This window comes from Mirounga leonina, unplaced genomic scaffold, assembly GCF_011800145.1.
Source record: "Mirounga leonina isolate KUSES-001 unplaced genomic scaffold, KU_Mleo_1.0 Mir_127, whole genome shotgun sequence".
NCBI classification, from domain to species: Eukaryota; Metazoa; Chordata; class Mammalia; order Carnivora; family Phocidae; genus Mirounga; species Mirounga leonina.
Window position 1 is genome coordinate 62274653 of NW_023270316.1, and position 21755 is coordinate 62296407.

A 21755-nucleotide genomic window follows, 5' to 3' on the forward strand; every position below is an offset into this window, starting at 1 on the left:
CAGAGCCAGTTTCTTCAAGTACAAAGGACAGAGCCAGTTTCTTCAAGAGAAAGGTAGCTGCCGTGTGGCCAGTGGGCCCTGGCCCTCCTCGTAGGCAAAGTGTATGAGAAGGAGCCTCCAGATGATTCTAGTTCCCGGCCATGGAGGTCTTCCTAGCTGACGTCCCACACATCATGGGGCAAAGACAAGTGTCCCTGCTGTACTTGGTCCAAATTCTTGACCCGCAGAATCCATGAACATGATAACATAGGTGTTGTTTTAGGCCATTCAGTTTGGGGTTAGTTTATGTTTTATGGGTTAGTTTATTTATTATGCAGCAAGAGTGACGAGGACACTGTTTCCAGTTGGCTGCACCCATGGTTTTTTTTCTCGGTTAATCTCCTTCTTCTATGCTTCCATTGCTGACCAAGCCTTCTTATTATTGGCATATTTGTCGCTTTTTTACTAAAATAATCTTACTATAAAAATGGAAATCCAAGATAGAAGTCACTAAACAAAACTTTTTATTTACTTGCCCAGACTTGCCATTTAGACCCATGAGTGCTTTCTACCTGCTCACTGTGTGATAGGATGTAAAGAACCAACATTCCCTTTTTTGATAGCCTCCAACAAAACTGTCTCTTCCATACAGACCAGCCCAGGTCCATGCTAAGGAAAAAATTATTCAATGACACTTGTTAAAAACTTTATTCAAGTGGTGGTTCCCTTGCAATGGGTGTGGGAACCACAGAAATGGGGTCTGGCACTGGGGGAGAGAGATTGAACTCAACTCCCGAATACAGCCTGGGCCAGTGGGAATTTTATAGCCAAGGATCGGGATGGGTGTCAGTGGATGGAAAATTGCTGACACCAGGGGTCAAGGGGGGTTCTGGCTAAGCTGATCTAACAGGGTTTTTGCTGAAGGCAGGCCAGGTGACCAGACATCAGTTGGGGTGATGGAGGATGAGGAACCCGCTCCGATATTGAGGTGATCAGATATTGAGGGTGGGGAGTTCTGGTTAAACTGACTTATCAGGATTCTTACTAAAACCGGAAAATGCACAGAGGAACATGGAAGTCCAAAAGTCAGGCAAATTACTCAGAGGAGCCTGAGTAGAGAGAGTTTGGTCAAGGAGAGAATGTTTGTCACTCACAAACTTTTTTTTTTTTAATGTACTAGAGTTACAATAAAATCTTGCTCTCCTGAGATGTATTTTCAATTTTGATTGACTTTAAATATCATTGATATTGATCTACATATTACTTACCTAATTTCCAAGTTATTGTTGGTGGTGGCAGGCACTTACATTTACTTTCCATCTATACTAGTTTTCTCTTCTTTCTCTTTCCTTTTATTATTACATTTTCCCCAGGACAGGTTTGTCAATCATATGGCCTAGGGCATGGGAGGTTAGCAAAATCCCAAAGAGCTGGGTAATTTGAGATGTGGACTGAGCCCAATAAGAGGTTCATAAATTTGAAGAGTCTGGAAGACTAAAGTCCCTCCCCCTGTTCACATTCCTGCTTCTAGAGTGTTCATTTAGCACTAATCCATTCTGTTTCCCAAGTCAGATTTTAAACTGTGCTTAGGTCCTCGGGCCTACCAATTCCCTCATCTTCTGCCAACTCTCACTGAGGTCTTCAGTCTCTGTTTCTACCTCTTTCCCCACATTAGCACCTTTCCCTCAGGCACAGAGGCAAGGACAGTCCATGTGAGCGCTGCAGAGATGACCTTTCAGAGTTTTTTATTTGATTTTATTTCATTTTTTTTTTTATTTTACTGAGAGAGCATCTTTAAATTTGTTGCAGGTGGGCCAGGAGACCCAGGGCTGGAGTTAGAATGAGGCCAATGAGGCAGGGTCATATAAATGCAGAGTTGGATCTATCTAAAACTTTGATCATCTGTTTATCATGGAGTTTTAGCATGGAATTTAATTTTTTAAAAACATTGCTAAAAAAGGCTTTTGTCTTGATTGCTGAGTTTTGGGGCACCCCTTAAATTTTGTGCCCAAGGCAGGTGCCTTCCTCACCCTTCCCTGACAGGACCACAGGCCCATTTCCTCGTGGATTTATTCTCCTTCCAGCTCTTCTTTAGGGACAGGAGGTGCAGACACATGGTGTCATTCTGGTCCCAGCCCTGTCCACCCTTGCTAAGGCACTGCTTTCTCTCTCCTCTGCATGGTCACCTTCACGAGGCCTGCCCCATGAATCACCTTCCTCTCATCCTTGTGAAGACCCGCCCCATGAAAACACTGGAACATCTGGTAGATGTCTGCACCTGGAGCAGGAGATAAAGGGCTGAAGCCACCAACTGAACAAAAATCCGGCACACATGGCTCTCAGGCTGGATGTAGGTAAGTGAAATGACGTTTTGTTCTTTCCATGAATTATCAGAGCAATCATTTCAACTTCCCTAGTCAGACTGGGGTCCAGACATGGCACTCCACTGTGACTTGCACTAAAGGATGGGATTGGATGCCTCAGAATGGTCTGGTCAAGGACAAAAATCATCTTTTAAAGCCAGTAATGTGTGCCCTACTCGTCCTCTTCCTGAACCTCCGTCATTCCTTTGAGTGGGAGTTGGGGGGTCTGAGTTTCAAGGGTGATGGAGTGGATGGTCCCTTGGAAGGGATGAAGTTACCTGCTTTCCCATTCATTTTTTAAAATAAAAGCTGAAATATTTTTAAACATGACACAACATTCTTTCACCATATCGGTTGTATCAAAGCACCGATGTCAAAAATGATGCCCTCTACCTTGCCGATTGTACGCTCTCCATCTATACTTACTATGGTTCATGTGACCTGAAATTTAAATTTAACAAAGCTTCAAAAGCAAAGCTAACAAAATGGCAGATTTCTCTGACATTATGGATATATATGCATATATATAGGCCCCTTTCCTCCTTCCCCTCCCCCCCTCCTGTCTTCCGCCCATTTCCCTCTTTCCTCCCCCCGGTTCAGTTTTAAATATTGAAAGTCATTTGCATTTGGCTTGTTAGCCATTTACAGCAATGTGTTATGCCCATCCTAGGGAGTCAGATGCAGTTTGTATGCATTTGAAATACTGATAAATTTGGTTTAGCAATGATAATCTAAGGGTTTTTTTGTCCAGATTAAGCATAAAGAATACCTTCTTCTAGGTGTCTCTAGGCATTGAACAGCGCTGCCTTCTACTACATAGAGAGAAAGCATGTTTGGATAGATTGCCGTACAGTACAGGGCACATCAGAACATTAAATTTCCTCTTTCTGGAGCATGTTTTGACTGAAACTTAATTCACCCTCTGAAGGAATTTAAAATAGATTCTCTACCTATAACATATATTTGGCAACACTTTGAATTTTAATGTGACCCTGAGCAATGGAGACACAGCTAAACCTGGCGGCATATTAATGTCACCAATAGCACATTTTATTTATAGAATGTGCCCTCTCCCCAGTTCTCAGTTAGGAGCCCATACACAGTAATTAAGCCATTATAATAACACAATAGGATATAGCATAATAGAACTAGCCTGCTGTCAAGGCGCACAGAGCAGGAAAATCAGGATAACACAAAGGAACACAATGCATCCAATTTAGTCCTGCTGTGGAAATGCCACAAACCATTACCCTCCAAAGGATAAGTAGGGGGTAAAGTTATGTCCATGGACAATGGGAGATTGAGTCTTTATTTCCACAAAACAGCAAAGCAACCAGCAAACTAATCAATCAACCAGCCCATCAATTGGTAAGGAGCAATGGTCCATAGCATAATGTAAGGTGCAGTCTTTGTACTCAAGAGGCTTGCAATCATTTAGGAAGTAAGGTTTAAAACAAAAATACGGTGTGACAGTAGTTCAAGATATATCACAAGAAGGATAGGCTTAAACAAATAATATAGAAAGCATGTTACATAAATCCAAAGGAAGACCAGGTTATTATGCCCCAAACATGATGGGGAAGACTTTACTCAAGGAGGGAGGGCTTGAAATGGGCCTAAAAGAATGTTGAAAATTTCCATAGCAAGAAAAGAAAAAGGAAATGATTATAAATATATATATATATTAGGAAGCCAGGCGTTCAAGAAAATATTCACATGCAAATATTTGGTGCAGTAGTTCATAAAATAAAATATCAGACAATTAAATTGTGGAAATATTGTCTTTCTTTTAAAATTGAGCAATGATAATATGTAGTGAAAATGTAGATACAAGATGTATATATAATACAATCTAATCCATAAAAGAAATTCATATGTAGCTGAGAAAAATGACTGGAAGGAAGTATGTCAAATATATATATATTTTTAAATGGGAGATAGGAATTTGGGTGATTTTTATTTTTAACTTGAACTTTTCTGTTTTTCCAAATCCTAATCTAACCAATAAAATCTCTACAATGAAGCCGAAACAAAAGGAGACCAAAAAAATCTCAAAATGTATTTTTGATGGTCTCCGTATATAAATCTTACATTCTACCATTCATTCATCCATAGACTAATGGGTAGAGTGTGTTAAAATGATTTTTCTAGACTATATGTATGGACTGAATTGTTTGTCCCCAGATTCATATGTTGAAGCCCTCCCCCATAATGTGACTGTATGTGGAGATGAAACCCTTAAAGAGGTAATTAAGGTTGAATGAGGTTATAAGGGTAGGATCCTAATCCTAAAGGACTGGTGTCCTTAGAAGAAGGTGAGGAGACACCAGGGATGTGCATGCACAGAGAAAGGTAATGTGAAGACACAGGGAGAAGGTGGCCTTCTGCAAATCAAGGAGAGGGGCCTCAGGAGAAACCAAACCTGCCAACACCTTGATCTTGGTCTTTGATCCTCCAGAACAGTGAGAAATTAAATTTCTGTTGTGTTAGCAACCTAGTCTGTGGCATTTTGTTATGGCAGCCCTAGAAAATGAATATACTATCTTTACATAACTTATAGGATATGGATAATATAATTTGTCCATTGATATTTTTACTATAAAATTAACATTAAAATTACTCATGACACTTGTCCACCAGAGTGAAACTTCCATACCAGTTATGTCTCCCACTCTTGGTAATTTTTACTGAGCACCAGAACAATGGCCATTGGTCAACACCTGAAGAAACTACAGATTGTATAAGACGCAGAGGATAGTCTCTGCAGTGCCAGTGAAAAATACAAAGTAGTATCCATGGGCACAACTGGTCACCTAAAAGAGGCAATCTAGGTAGGAGACCCCATTTGCTTCTTTTCTTAGGTAGGTGGCGCCATTGAGCTCTTCCTTCCAGATTGAACTATTCCCTCAACTCTGGGTGTGCTCCACTATCAGCCCTCTCTGGGAACTGCCCTCTATGAAGACTGCCTCTTCCCCCAAGGACTGCACCCTTCCTGGGGGCAGCCTCCATCAGATGACTGGCAGATAAATGGAGGCAGATAAAGGTCTGACCCTCTTGTCCCAACTGGGGACATCTCTGGAAGTCCAGCCCAGCTTCAGAGCTCACCATGCAGTCAGCCGAGCCCTTTGCTGAGTCCGTAGTCCAATATTACCCTCCAGTCAATCCTACTTTCTTCCTTCCTGACAGGTATTAACCCAGAGACCACACCCTAATAAATTTCCTCTTTGCTAATCCCTATTGCGGAGACTCTAGGGCAGTGACCTACAGCATTTCTCAGTTTATCTGCACCATCTCTTCCTGCCCCAAACTCAGATTGCTTATCTATGTAATCTCAAGGCAATTCCTTGCACATCAAGGATCATGAAACATCCAGTGAAGCATCCGTAATGCACTCAGGTGGCGAGTCTTGACTTCTGGTGAGGAGGAAGACTTATTTTATTTCCGATTTGAATTCCTAGTGAATCTGTTGAGGATTATTGGGATTAAGTCATGAAGGCTGTACAGCTCCATCTGCCTTTTCCACCAGGTAATTTTTCTCCTTATCCAGCCTTAGGAGTTTGCAAGGGGGAGTCTAGTCTTCCTTGGTCCTAAGCTATCGATCTATTTTAGAACCTTAGAATATTAAATGTCAAAGCTGGAAAGCACTTTAGAAATTCTCTAACTCTAGAATGGCCAAGGAGTTTTAATACATGTTGTGACTTGGATTAATGAGTAGTGGCTGTTGGAGAGCTGCCTTGAGGATTCTGAGGATGGCCAGGGCTCATGTGCAAAGAGTGCTGTGGTTGGTTATGGATGTCGGGGATGGATGTGGGATGGGGACTGGTGGCAAGCACTTCACTGACATCCTTGGTAGTCCTACTCTCTTTTTTCACTGGAGATGAAACTGACCCAAGGTCAGATTTATCTAAGGTTGTATGGCTGGTTATAGGAATTTGACCCATAGCCAATATGTCTCAACTAACAGTCCAGGATCCTACAACCCATAGATGCTGTATTTAGCCTCTTTGGCTAAACCTCCTCTGTTTCAGCCCCTGGTCTACTTGAGCACATGAGTCTTGGGCCAGATCCCAGTCCCCTTCCTTCTTGGCTGTCTTCTGTTGCCATATGTGAGCATGATTCTTTGGGCCAAATTCCTATGAGTAGTTTCTGTTTCCTCTGTGTCTCTCGTAGTTAAGCCCAACAAAGTTCTAGCACTTTGGGATGGGTAAACTTGGTAACAGATTAATTCTCTGCCTCTGATTTGCCTCCCCTCTCATCCATTCATTTATTCATGAAAACATGTTTTAGGTACTTGCCATTGGAAATATTAAAACTTCTACCAAAAAGCCCACCAACACTTCAGAATGCTGACATAAATGTGTAATAAGGCCCATTCTGCCTTATAGTGGGCATTTCTCTCTTTTTCCTCCCACTGCGAACAGCATCCTGTTCTTCCCTAGGGAACTTATTCTTCCTTCCACATGGTTGTATTAGAGCTGTCCATCACACCAGCCCATGCTCTGGCTACATAGGTGCAGATATATGTCCAAAACCTGGCTCTGATCGTTAAATAACGCTGCTCCCCCTTTCCAAAAGATGGCGTTGCTCTATTCTCAGAACCTGGGAATGTTTTACATGCTCATTGAGATTTACATACGAGTCTGCTCTTTAATATACATTGCCGTTACATGGCAAGAGACATTTTGCAGATGGAATTAGGGTTGTGGACTTCAGGATGTTGAGATTATCCAGGATTATCTAGGTGGGTCCAGAGTAATCACATGGGCCCTTCCAAGTGGGCACTAGAAGCTAAGGATGGCCCACAGTTGAGGAAAGAAATAGGAAACAGGGACTGCAGACTGACAAAACACAGGGAATACGTTCTAGCAACAAACTGAATAAGCAGGAAAATGGATTCTCCCCTAGAGCCCACAGAAAGGAACGTATCCTTCCAACACCTGGATTTTAGTCTGGGGGAACCTCTGCTGGACTTGTGAGACCCAGAACCATAAGTTAATAAATGTGACCTTCTTTAAGCCACTTGGTGTGGCAACAGAAAATGAAAACACTGGTCAAATCTCCTGGCCTCAGTGATTGGGCCAGAAATGGGCACGTGATTGAAGCTGAGCCAATCAGAGTCCTTCTCCCAAGATGCCAAGAAGTCTTTTCTCTTGATGGAAGCTGTAAACATGCGTGGCTCCTGCCAAGTGGAGAAGCTGATAAAAACGGGGCCAACACATGGCAAGGGCTGCGATGGCAGTCAGTGCAGGTCCTGACAGGGTTCCTCTCCAGCTGGGCTTGAGGCCAACTCCACCCCTGCCCTTCCCTGTCGCATAAGCCAATTAACTCCTTCTTTTGTTCAAATTCGTTTCAGCTGGCTTTCTGCTACTTGTCATTGAATCAGGACTTCTGATTAATTCATGCCCCTCAAAATTCCAATCATTGGTCTTCCATACTTAAAATCACTTCCCCGCTTAACACCGCTTCTCTAGAAAGAACCCAATGAATGCATATATCCCCTGTGAGACTTGGCACATTAGTAGAAATGATTTTATCAGGTAACTCCTTGAGTGATGACAGAGCCCAGAGGAAATAGTACACACAATTAGGGGTTTTGAGAGAAGAGGGGACTGGGAAAGATCTGGATCATGGGTGAAACAGACGAGGGAGGTGTGGGAGAGGGTGAGGTATTGAGTGAATGAGTGAATTCAGGGAGAGGCAAACCATATCAATCTTAAACACTGGGACAGAAGTGGGGGTTAAAGAGGAGAAGGGAGATAACCCTTCTGGAATCTGCTTGGTGCTCTCCAGTTAGCCAAGATTTTCAGTCATCTTCAGCTCTCATGACAGTTTTGGTAATCTGTTCTAATTGCAATTCCTGTTAGCAGCCAGGCTAGCTGTGGACCCCCCTCCCCCTCCAGAGGAAGGAGGACACCTGTTCCTGAGAATGCCCCTTGGGCTGTCAGTGGTCCCCTACATCAAGTGCCTCTGGACCCTTGGGGTTAACCTGCCCAAACAGGCTGCTCCGAGGGCCACTGGGGTGGCCACTGAAGTCCTGAGTCCATAGCTTTCGGGAATATCACAAGTTAGAAAGGCATTCTTCCGTAGAAAAGCAACACAAAACAATCTCCCCGTGCCGTTTGCTTATTGTTGGAGTTTGAAATTCTGCCAAGTGTTCATACTTCTTAGTTGTCAGCAGTTTAGTTTGAAACAATAGTGAAAACAGCCCTCTTGGCCTCTACCTAAACTTGAGCCGAGAAAAAAACAGCTTCAGAAGTTGAACTTGAATGGTCTCCTTACCTTATTTGCCCTGACCCTGAGTTGCACTGTGCTAACAAGGAATCTAGAACATGGGGCATGGAAATGGTGTGTTTATGAGATGAGGCTCAGGCTTACACATTCTTTGAGTCAGAGCCTCTGGAGTTGGTGGTGACTTAGTAGGGATGTGGGAGGGAAGCGTTTTGCCAACTTGAGAACCCCCTTCTTAGGTTCAGCATTTTAAGCAAACTTGAAAACTCCAATCTTTCAGTTTGGGGAGTTTATTTTCTCTTGGAAAATGTCTGGATCCTTTTTCTCTGTAAGAAGGGAAGGAAAAGGCTAAGAGTGAAGATGACAGGTTTACTTGGGCATGAAATCACTGTTGGACAACTCATTTTGCCTGAGTTAAGTGTCAAAAAATCTGCAATTTACAAAAGAAGTTTTCCTGAAATTACACATGGGGTGGATAATTGAGAGCAAACTGCCTGGGCTGTTCAGCTGGAGCAGCACTGCCCTTTCTGGGAACTTGGGTCCCTCCCAGTTTCGAGCCCCTGGGGCAAGTTGTTTATTTCCAGCACTGGCTTCTGACCCCCACCTGCTGAAGTCCCCAGCTCCAGGCCTTGCCCAAATGCCCTCATTTTCTGAGCAGTCCTGAGGCTAGTTCCTAGTTTGTTTGTAAGATCTGCAAGTATTCAGCTTTGGAGTGCCACCTGATCATTTTTTATGTGAATCTTGGGAAAATTTGTAAAGAATTAGAATTTTATACGGCCTAGAAGGAAGGGAAGTTGTATCTTCCCCATTTAGCAACAAGTGATGGACAGCTTCTCTCTCTGCAATGGGCTGCCTGTCACCAATGCCATCAGAATCTAGGAGCGGACATTCTGGGGTTTTTTATTTCTATCTCTATGGGTTCTGACCCATGACTCTCTCATCTCTCCCTGTCTTCTGGCTGGTTTGGCACAACAGTGCTATCAGGCGGGTTCTATGGTCCTATTTGGAAGCCCAGAAGAGGCCATGAAATTTTAGGTCAGTGCAGTAAATGGCTTCTTTCAAAAAAGCCTGTACATAATGTGGCTTTCTCAATTAGTGTACTACATAGAGGGTTTTCTTAACTCGTATTTGTTTATTGTTTGTGTGTGCGTGCATGTGTGTGTGTCTGTGTGTGTGTTAGGTGTTAGGACTTTGTATCATCGCTAATTGACATTGATAGTATTACTTGTCATTCAGGGAGTACAAAGTCCATCTTAAAAACCTGAGAGTAAATTATAACTAGTTACGTAAAGAAAGAGAGAATCTAGAAGGAGTCAGGGAGCATAGGGAGTGAGGCCTCTCTAGAAATAATGGCTTAAGCTTTGCAAGTTTTGGCCTCCAGGTATACCAGTATTCCAAACCTCTCAGTAGAGAAAGGAGACTGAGGCCCCAGCATGGGGCACAAAGCTTTCCCACATGGGGCCCAGTGGGGTGGGCCAGCTTTGCTGTTCCTATGCCACATGGTCCCTTGCTATAGGGAGCAAGAACTGAGTATACTGGGTGCCCATAGGAAGGGCTAGTTTGTTTGTTTGTTTGTTTGTTTTAAAGATTTTATTTATTTATTTGAGAGAGAGAGAATGAGAGAGAGCACATGAGAGGGGGGAGGGTCAGAGGGAGAAGCAGACTCCCTGCCCAGCAGGGAGCTCGATGCAGGACTCGATCCAGGGACTCCAGGATCATGACCTGAGCCAAAGGCAGTCGCTTAACCAACTGAGCCACCCAGGCGCCCAGGAAGGGCTAGTTTTATGCTCATGGTGTTCATATGATCTGCGTGCAGACCAAGCGAAGTTCCTCTCCTCTGATATCAAACAGTCTTTGAAGAGGCAAAAGCTCCCCAGTGATCAGCCTTTCCCCTGGCCTCTCCTGACTGAAGTGTATATGACTTTTGAGAGCAGAATAAGCCCGTCAATAAATTCATTCTTTGAACTTCTCTGACTGGGTAGTGGTTCTGAGACTTTGAAAATCTTCAAAGATCTCAGCCTATGAAATCAATAGTTCATGTTTCAAGTTGCCAGAGTTAAGGCAAGAATTCCACTTAGCGAGCACCATGTTGAGGACCTAGTATGTGGGAAGCAGTAGACACTAGAGATGCTACGGAGCTAGGAAGAGCACACTTCCAGCCCTTGAGGGGCAGTCTGGGGAAGAACAAAAGACAAGGACCTACACATCTATAGGCTCAGTACAGATAGCTGTAGGAACCAAGGGTGAGGATGGGCACGTTGGGTTGGGAGTGGGGGAGGGAAGATGGGGAAAGGCTAAGGGCTCTTTTCATGCAAGTAATTACATAAGCCAAGAGTTGGGAAGCAACAAAAGTGATCTGAAATATGTCCTATCCATGTGCATTTCTTGACTGAAAAATTTAAAACAAGAACACAAATACGAATGACACCTACTATTTATTAAGCATATACTAGGTATCAGATATGAGATTATATGAATTATCTCATTTAACTCTTAGTATAAATTCTATGAGATTTGTGATGTTACCCCTCCTTTTTTTTTTCAGATGAGAAAACTAAAGCTCAGAGAGGTCAAGTAACTTGCCCAGGACCCCTCAGCTAGTTAGTGTAAGAACTGGGATATAAATCCATGTCTACCCATGTAAGTCCAGTGCCTTTCCCCTAAATCATCATTTATTTATTTATTTACTTTGGATTGCTTGTTTCTTTTCTTTTGTTTATTGTTGAGACCTGAGGAAGAGTCCTATGGTCCCGGATCCTGAAAAGGGTCTACCGGAATTCAGAAGACCTTGTGCCTCTCTTGTTCAAAGTCACGGCTCTTGGCGGCTGGGGCCTGGGTCCCACCACATGCACCATACATCACTAGCTTCCAGGTTCTGGGGGCTTGGGCTGAGGCCATGCACTTCCATGGTGGTCCGCACAGGGCCTGGCCCCACCGCAGGCTCTAGGAAGTGAACGCCCAGGATGGGTCCTCTCTCCCTTCGCCACGTTGCTTCACTCATCCATCTGCCTCACTGGCTTTTCATGCAAACAGGAAATGAAACTGAAAAAGAGGAAAATGAGGCTTTATAGAAAAAGGAAAAGCATCTTCCTTTAGCCAGTAGGGCTTTGCGAAGGGGAGTGATGACTAAGGTTTGGGGGATGCTGTTACCTGGCAATGGTACCTGGAGTGACAGGAACTGCAGAAGCCCGATGCAGAACAGTGGGGGGTTGTTGGTGTCTGTGACTGGCTGATGCTGAGGGCTCTGGTGGGCTGATGGTGCCAGTAGGAGTTGTTAGCTTCCGGTGGGATGCCCACCAAGCCTGCAGCACCCGGAGGGCAAACAGTTGAAGAAAACACATCCTCGATGAGAATGTTCAGCTTGCAGATGTCACTAAGCTGTGGCCGTGATTGCTAAGAGCAAATAAATCACTGCTTGCAACACCCGACCCCACCAACCTGATGCTGTCTTTCCTCACCCCTGAGTGAGAAGGGGTACAGGAGAAACCGCTTCTTGGCACCAAGTCCTGGGAATATTATTTTGGGTTTGGAAACTGCCAGAGAATCGTTGATGAGCCGATCTGCTGTGTTGAGAAAGTCGGGAGCAGTGGCCTCCCTTCCGTGTTTCTGATGAGGAAGCCAGGGTGAGCACAGATTCTGATGCACGTCCAGTGGGCAGGCCAGAGGCATAGCACATCGTGCACTCATTCCCTTTGGCTCGGGTGGGAGACGTGGGGTGTGGCTATTGCTGGATACTGGGGCAGGCATGGTTGTGTCTTCTTCTGACTTCAGAGGTCATTGTTCTTGAAGGGTGTATACTCAGGTGGCACACGGTCTGTCTGACTTTGGGCACCTGTTCTTTCCCAGGACAGAAACACTGATCAAAAGCCACACTGGGCTTTGCGAACAGTGCTCACAGGCAGCAACCAAAGGATGCTCTGCTGTGCGGTGTCTAGGCAACACTTCCATGCACCTTTGTGTCTTAACAATACGTTTTCAATGATCAAGATCAGAGAAAATATTTGTCCCTGTGCTTGGGAAATTGAGACAAAAATACAGCCATACTCTCACGTTTGTATACCAATTCCTAGTCTTTTTATCAAGGCTTTTTTTTTTTTCACATCTGTGGTTCAAGTCCAGAGCCATTTGCTGAGCCCCTACCCTGCACTAGTTACCAAGGCTGCTGTAGCAGCTCTGGGAAGTTTGGGGAATATTCATTTAACCAAACGGTTAGTGATTTAAATGATTTTTTAAATGAAAGCAGATGCGGTCATACTATGTAGTAGAAGGAAAAAAAATGCACATGAATCAAATGCTAATACAAGCTAAGACTTCAAAGATGGGCTGCTACTCAGCCTCTGTGTGCGGGATGGATTAAGTGGGCTAGCAGCAGGCCCATCTGAGGAGGCCCCTGCAGCTGGTTGAGGTCGATCCCATGAGAGATGAAGAAAACCCAATGAGCACAGGACAGAGTGGAGGACAGATGTTCTTACAAGGTGGAGTTGAGAGGTCTTGGAAACCGGTGCGTGTAGGACAAGAGACAGAGAACGGAGTTGATATTTTTGACTGCTTTCCTTGGATAATTTCCAGAAATCAGGGTTGTGTGACTCTTGAGCCTTATGGCGGCACGCTGTCTATTGCAACTGCCCAATAATAATGCAAATAGCATCAGAATCTTGGCTCTCATTGACTGAGTTCCCTCCATGTGCTAGACATCATGCTGACCTCTTGACATGCGTTATCTCTTTTAAGTTGTACAACCACCCATGAGGAAGGTTCTACTGTTCTATTTCCTTTGCAGATGAAAAAATGGCCCAGAGACATTAGGCAACTTACCCAAGATTGAACAGCTTTTCATATGCTAGCACTCACGTGGCTAAAACATCAGGAGGGCATCTCCCAAGATGAGGGACCTCACATAAATATAAGTAGCAACTCCTCAGTTTTATTAGAGTCCATTGAGTATGAATCTTTCTGCATAGTGTGGGTTTTTTTGGATATAAGAAACATAGTCCCTTTTACACGCCTTTTATAAAACTTTTATAACTTGGTAAGAAGTCTTTTTCAAAGATAGTCTGTAAATCTCTGGCCTCTGATGTAGATTACTCTGTACATCATTGAACTTTGCACTGAAGCCTTGTTTGGCTATCAGGAGCATCCACACTGTCAGAGAGCTCTCGGGGCGCCAAGGTGAACGGGGTTCTTGGTCCCCCTGGAGCTGGCCCTGCTCCGCCACTGCCTGCAGCCTCCATCCCCTGTCTGCCATGTCTGGTCCCTGCTTCCAGGGCTGCCATCTGCCAGATGCTTCCCTGTGCCCTCTCCATGTTTAGCTCCCCACCTTCCTTTATCATCACCTCAGTGCTCAGATTCCACAGGAAGCATGTTGGCTTTTAATGGTGCAAAGAGCTGCTGTGTGCCGAGTGCCAGACACCCTGAAGTTTCTACAAGGTCCTCTTTCATCCTCCCTGCCATCCTGGGGGCATCTTGGGCTCGGTTTCCAGCAGAGAGCCCTGGCCGAGCCAGGAGGCCATTTGCCTCTCCATGCTCACTGCTTTTGAGTGTGGAGCTGGGATTTGAACTCATGTCTATCTCATTTCAATCTTGTTCTGTTCAGGTGCGGGTAGTGCCATCTGTACTAACTGGGCCTAGGAAAAGAGTCTGCTCCTGGCCTGCTACAGAACGAATCAAGACATAGTTGGGCAGGAGCTCAGGTCCTGGAGACAGAGCTGAGGCCAAGCCCTTCATCTGCACACCCTTGCTCTGTGACTTGGGAGTAGTAACAGTACTTAGCTTGTCATGCTGTCGGGAGTCAGCGCCATCTTGTCAAATGATGATGGTGGTGGTAATAATGATAACACTAATAGCAGGGGACATTTTCTGAGGGCTCACTCGGCGTCCAGTGCTGCTCTGAGTCCTTCATGCACGTTATCTCTCTTCCCCTCACTTTGACCCTCTGCTGTAGGTGCCATGCCTCTTACCTCTCACGGACTGAGAAGACCAAGGCATCAAGTGCTTAGGCAGTGTGCCTGAGGTCACCCATCTGGGAAGTGGTGTTGCTGTGGTACAAAGAGAGGCCATCTTGGTTTAGCGTGGGGACACGGCAACGTTGTCGCCTGCCAGGCGGAGTGAGCCTTTCTCTTTCTCTGTGCCCCTCCCTCACCCTGGGCCCTTCTGTCCGGCTCAGGTCTAGGCACCTGCTCTCTTGCGTCCCCCCATCCCTCTGACCTCCTTCTCTCCTCTCTTTCTGCTTCTGTCTCCTCCTTCCTCCCACCGCTTCCTCCCCTCTCCTCCCTTGTCTCGCTCCCTTTCTTCCAGGCCCCAGATGGCCCCCGCCCCTAGAAACTGGGGCTGCTGACTCCGGGTAAGCCGGCCATGGCTGCTGGCATGTTTCTGTCCCTTGGAGCGTGGCACTCCTCCCCAGAGCCACGTCTGCCCCGAGCACGCAGCCTGCTGCAGAGCACAAGCTCTACCTTGCCACCAATTATGCCCATGTATCATAATTGCTCATTTTTTCCCCTTGAAAGCCAAATGATGAAGCTAATAGGGTTCATGCTGAGAACAGATGTTCTTATTTCTGCCCAGATGCTGTACATGGCAAGGATTCTCTGCTTCTTTTGTGCTTTCATTTGAAATGTTGCTGGTTGAAAGGTTCTTGGGAAGGGCTGAAAAACCATGCTGTCCTTCCAGTAAGGAACTGGGCACAGGTCTTGAGGGGGTGTGAAGTAGCCATCCTTGGCATTTTACAATCCATCTGCTTCCTGAGGACATAATCCTGTTCCTATTTGAAAACTGCCTTTGCTCGCATTTTATAATTAGGCATTCAGATTTTCGCTTTTCTAGTTGTTTCAATCTCAGGCTAATGTGGCAGTTAACAATTCTTCCATTTTCTGCTTTATTTCCTCTTCTCTCCATACTTGGAATTCATGGAAGGTTTTTCCTTCTCATTAAGAATGCTGAAAGACTGTGATAGTGTTATTCATTCATTTAATATTTATCAAGTGCCTTCTATGTGCAAGGCACTGGGGTATGAAACAGTTTCCACTTTCTTGAGGATAGTGTTCTGGTCAGGGAAGACAGACAATAAACAAACAAATAAACAAGCTCTTTTCAGAATGAGGAAGTGCTGTGAAAAAATGGAGCAAGATGGAAGAATAGAGACAAACTGGGAATGTGAGTGACTTTGTGTAAACTGGTCAAGGAAAGTCAGTTAAATTAAGGGGAGAACATTCTAGAAAGGGACAAGTGCAAAGGCCCTGGGGTAGGGAAGAGTGGGGGAATTAAAGACACAGGACAAAGGCCAATATGGTTGGGTGTGCTGAGCATGGGGAGGGGAAGCAAGATAAAGTCAGAAGGGTGGGCAGGGACTACATCTCATAAGACCCTCAGCGTTCCTATCTCTCCCCCCAAATAATTTTTTTAAGTCAATCCATAAAGGATAACTAACTAAAAATCTTTCCCTAGGATTTTCTTATGAGTTCTGGTCTCCTTTCTGGACCACCGGCAGATATTCTGTAGCAGTTTCCCCTTCACCTGATGGGCTTTGGTAAAACTCTCTTAAGTTGTACTTTGTCTTAGGGCTGAGATGGCAGAGGAGGACAATACAGACTTACTCATATAAGCCCTGGATGTCCATGGATCAGGCCACAGTCGGCATTTCAGAGTCATGCATGCAAAGGCACCAACACTGCTCCAGTCAACAATACATTGTGTTGAGACAGGGACCAAATCTTGCAGCTTTGTTTACTTTGAACACATACACATACAGAGAGAGGTCTGTGTTTTAACGGTGCTGTTAACGTCAGGGAGTTGTGTGATGATGCGTGACCACTCTAGACAACTCCTCTGGCACACGGAAATCTAGTCCTCTTCTCTGCTTGGACCTGGCAGAGCACAGGGTTGCATCATGAAGCAGTCCGAGGTCATCTGTGGCTATGTGGTGAGCATGTGCTGGGGGCCCCCAGGCTCCTGTGTGGTTCCAGGTCAGAAGTAGAGGCTGAGGTCTTCTCATGGAGTCAGGGGCCTCTTCTAGAATGTACCAAACTTCCCCAGATGCTGTTCACAGACTTGGCCTGCTTATGAAATCTGAGCTTAGCACTGTCCAAAGATGAGAGAGGAAGTTAGCTCAAGAATCTACCCAGTTTCTTTCAGAAGGAAACTATATGCAAACTAGATCTATATACAATCTAGAGACACACTCAGGAGGGACATTTTGATGGGACTCTGTGATGATGGTCCCAACAACCCCACACACAGGCATTCATGGGTTTCCGCTGTCCACTCACTAACGTCAATTCCTGAGTGTCTACTGAAGTCCACACCACACTGCCTCCACGGATGTGCCCGTTGGATGGCTATACACACCATCAGTCAAAAGGTGCCTCACCCTAGCTAATAATGGAGGAAGGACTGGGATGGACTGGGTGAGAGAGGCTCAAAGAAGAATGCAATGGGCTCTCAAGAGAGGGGAAGCAGACAGAAAATATCCTCTGATTCACAGGAGAACTGTCCTGTCTAGGACCAAGGTGGGCAGACTGGGATTGGAAAGAACCCCTGGGGGCACAGAAACCTCTAACGGATTAGAGGAGAAAGAACGGAACTCTAGGATTTCTGGATACAATGGAAAGAACTGATATATTAGACTCAGAAGCCCATGACAACTGTCTTCAAATACTTACAGTGGAAGAGAGTGTTAGATTTGTTCTTTGCCACCCTGGAAGGCAGAACGACACCAATAATAGTGGTGACACACTCATGTTTGGCAGTAATTGAGTGGATCCTATATACCAGGACCTGGCTATACTCTACAAGGAGTTCTTCAACCAACCCTCACTGGTGGGGTTGAAGTAAGTAGTACATGTGTCCCCCTTTACTCATTAGGAAAAGATTAACTTGGGCACACAAGCTTAGTTAGGCCTTTGCCCATGGTCACACAGCTAGCAATGTGGAGAGCTAGGATTAGACCTTTTATCTCACTGGCTCCCAAAACCATGCTGCTAATCAATGCATGGTGTCATCTTGTGCTTTAATACAAGGAAGAACGTTCTCAAATAACCGGAAGGAGGATATGTGAGCTCCTTGTTGTTGGAAGTGCTCAAGCTGAGATGGTGTCATTCCTCGGGGAGGTTTGTGGGCAGAGATGTAGCTGCATGACGTCCAAATCCTCTTCCAACCCTGAGATGTCACAACAGTTCAGGAGCTAGGGAGTCATGAGCCAGCTTGTTCCCAGGTGAAGAGAGGTAGCGAGCCCAGGAAGGGCATAGGCTCGTCTGTTCAGATATATTCTGTATATTTGCCACTGTGTTCCAGTGAGAGCCTATATGTATGTTGTCCACTCTGTTTCACAGACCTCAAGCCTGTGGAAAATCAAACGGGAAGCACTGAGATGCTGGCCTCAGAGTGAAGATGGTAATGACTCACCTTATATTTTTCAACATTTTCTGCCCTGAGCTACTTCTCAGTTAAAAACATCACAGTTATTAGGAAAGGTTATTCTGTATTTAAAAAAAAAAAAAAAAGTGCTTCTTTTTAATTGTCTGAAGCTACTGCAAGCTGATAAGCACACTGCTTGACTTCCTCAGTCCTGAACTGGGTGATCCAGGTGGAGAAATAGTGGGAGGTGGGGACGGGCACAGATAGAACAGTGTTCTGGGCAGAGAATACACCAAGCATAGATTTGCTGGTCTTCCAGACCTGCCTGAGATCCCACCTTCAGACACGCTTTCTTTTAGGTCAGACGGAAGGGACCTCCTTTCCCACATGCTGGTTGTATAAAATAGCAGTTGATATCTATTAGCCTGAACCATTGGAAACTGCAATATTTATAGGTTAAATTGGCTAAATATAGTAATATAGAATAATAGTAAAAATACTAACAATTAAGCAAGTAGTGGGCATTGAAGTTTACTCATTAGTACTTGGATCTACAAAGGATTGTAATGTGTACTTATCTTCTTTGGTCTCATTTCTCACTTGATGGCAGAAGGGTGGATGAGGGAGGGAAAGCATGCTTTAATTTTCTGATTTAATGCAGTTCTGGCCCTCTGATTTCAAACAGCCTCTTTTATGTTAACATAGTTCATTTTGAGAAAATATTGGTCCTTTGGGATTTCTTCCTGCTCTTCTTTCTCTTCATCTAATGGTGCCACAGTCTAAGGAAAGTTCGGGTAACATCATGGGCAAGGGTAAGGAGTCCTCAAGGGTGTCCCTGTGTCCTTGCTGGCCTTGCCTGAGCTGGGGGTGCTCTGTCGTGGTACTGGGCAGCCTGCATGTGTGGCTTCTGCAGGCTCCTGTGGACACCTATGGACTGGGCCTCTGCCCAGAGGTTCCCTGGATCCGTGGCCTCCTATTCCTGACTGTCTTCTTCATGATCTTTTGGTCTCTGTAGCACGTTCTCTCTGCCTGCCCCAGGAGGCTGCTCCTGTCCTTTTGCTCTGTCCATGCTTCTCTGCCTGCTCCCATACCATGCTGGATGCCCTGGATCCCAATGCAGTCTTTCAGCCTGTGCCCAAGTAAGAAGGGCCCTGACCTCAATATGCTAGTAGTTTCTCAAACTGTAGAGAGCTTCTAGGAATTTCACCTCCCCTCCCTGCCTCTCTCAAGATTCACTTGAATGGTAATGGGCAAAGAGAAGTGAGGACTCTCCTTGGGCTGACTAATGCCCAGTTCTTGCCTCTGTTCCTGTCTCCTCCTACTTCCCTTCGGGGTGGAAAGAGCTCCCCTGAATGTCAGATCACCCTCTTTTCCTACTTGCTGGAAGCTTTCTGCTGATTAATGTATGTGTTGCTACTTTATGACCTTCTTTGGTCTAGGTGGAATGAACTTCACCCTTGCCTGGGAATCAGTGCTAGAAATATAACAGGGTACATTTGAGAAACAGTATCCTTGATGTCTATAAAAGGTGAGGTAGGTGCCAATCACTTTAATTTGACTCTCAGAACAACCCTGTCCACAAACTCATTTTATAGCTGATACAACGCAGGCAGAGAGATGGAATGATTTGTCTGAGGTCATAACAGAATAATTGGTGTCGCAGAACTGGGATTTAGACCCAGACCTCCCAGACCGTAAAATATAAGGATTTCGCAGTAGCTGTAATCATCACATGTCTAAAATATTGCTAATACTGGGGCGCCTGGGTGGCTCAATCAGTTGAGCGTCCGGCTCTTGGTTTCGGCTCAGGTCATGATCTCGGGGTCCTAGGATTGAGCCCCATGTCCAGCTCTGTGCTCAGTGCAGAGTCTGCTGGAGATTCTCTCCCTCTCCCTCTGCTCCTTCCTCTGCTTGTGTGCATGCTGTCTCTCTCTCAAATAACTAAAATCTTTAAAATACCGCTGATACATATATCACATATGTGTATCATACAAGTGTGCTTTTGGTGGGAACACCGTATATTCATATATTTCATAGAACATAACTCAGAGAGAAAGAGGAACCTTAACTTTTAAAATGTAATATTTCAACATTATTGTAATATTTTAATATTTAATAAAATATGCATACTACTGATGTAATATTTCAACTCGGAAAGTTGTGTACCTCAGTCTTCTCATGTCCTGGCTTCGTGCCTCTCCCCTACCTCTGCAAGTCCCTTTGATGCAGTGAGTCTCTCTACCGGCCATTGGTTGTGCCTGCTGTTAATAGTTCCAAATGTGAGTGGGCAGAGTTGAGCCCCACATCCTGCTTTCCTGTCCAGCTCCACAAAACCTAGCGCTGTGTTGTGTTCTCCCCCCACAGTGAGTGTGGGCTGAATGACAGGCTGGCTGAGAGAAGCTACCGGCAGATGGACATGGCCAGCAGCCACAAGTGGAGAACATTGTTTTGGAGTCAAAGTGATGGTGCATATGAACCCCAGACGCAGGTAGGAAGAGCAGTGGACTTAGCAAATGTTGTCAGCTCCCATAGACCGGCCAGTGGCCCCCCGTGGGGGCCCAGAGCAGAAAAGTCTGGCACAGGTTGGGTGCCTGGCCTGGACCTCACATCAGGCGGTGAGCATTGTGCATTCTGACCGGGAAGGTCGGTGACTAAGGCATGAATGCAGTGTGGGTCTGACTGCCCTGACTTCTCACTATGCCAGCCTGTCAGCCCAGAGGGGGACCTCGGAGAGACAGGGCCTGGGCGAGACCCTCCTGGCTGCCCTCACTCGCGAGCACTTATCTAAGGCACAGGGGCCATGATCGCTGTGGGCCAGAGCACATACTATGGGACTGTCAAGGCCAATGAGCCAGACCTGAATGTCTTGGGGTGCAACTAGATTTAGGGCATCCATGGGAAGCATCACCGTGTGAACTCACAATAGAGACGACATTTGAGTTGGCTTCTGAATAGTGAGTGAGTTTGCCAGATAAGAAGTGGAAGAAGATATTCCAAAAAATGGGAAACAGCAAATGCAAAGGTGTCAGAGCAGGATAGGGTGTCTATGTGTAGGATCTAGAGAATACTTTGTATATTTGTATATATATATTGTATATAATACTTTGCTGGCGCCCATCATACCATGTGTTCTTGGGAGGTTGTATTCCCTACTCCCAAATGCACGTTTGGACAACATCATGATGACAAATGTCTGCTCCCTTGCTTTGGTCCCTGACTATTTCCCAGCCCCTCCCTGGGTGGAGTTGACCTCTTAGGCTGACCTCTGCCCACAGACCCAGCCCACCCTGATCCGTAGCCCTGACCAAGCACTGACCTTTGTCACAAAGGAGCTCTGGTTTAATTCTGGATTTTACTTGATCTTTCTCCTGGGAAGATTTGGGCCTGGTCCTCATGGACTCATGGATAGGCCCATAGTCCAGGGTCCTGCCTCGTTTTACTGATCTATCTCCAAACACTTGAGTCCTTTTTTTGGAACTTAAGCTCAATGACTGGGGACCTAACACATGCTGCAAAACTTCTGTGGTACAGCTGCCTCTAAATTGATCCATTATTTGTTTAGAGGAGCTACTTTTTTCATCATTCTCTGAAAAAAATACTGATTCTAATTATTTACGGTTTCTAAAATTGCCTCTGTCTCCATGTGTTGGCTCTGAGGGTTTCTCCCATTTACCACTGTGTATACTCTGTGCTCTAAATTATTAGTGCTAAGTCCATTCCTTTGTGTGCTCCATACTATGTCAGCATTGGGGGTAGTTTCTTAATCTTTCTTTCTTCCTTCCTTTCTTTCTCTTTCTTTCTTTCTTTCTTTCTTTCTTTCTTTCTTTCTTTCTTTCT

The 21755-nt window shown here is 45.2% G+C and overlaps 1 long non-coding RNA gene across 2 annotated transcripts in view; it reads left to right on the forward strand.

Annotated features, from left to right (window-relative positions):
- Positions 1-37: 37 nt before the first annotated feature.
- The window catches only part of LOC118009483, a 139871-nt gene continuing 118153 nt past the window's right edge, over positions 38-21755 (forward strand). For both annotated transcript variants that reach the window (XR_004678946.1, XR_004678945.1), the window contains exon 1: positions 38-2333. This is a non-coding gene — a long non-coding RNA (uncharacterized LOC118009483). The remainder of the gene's footprint in view (positions 2334-21755) is intronic.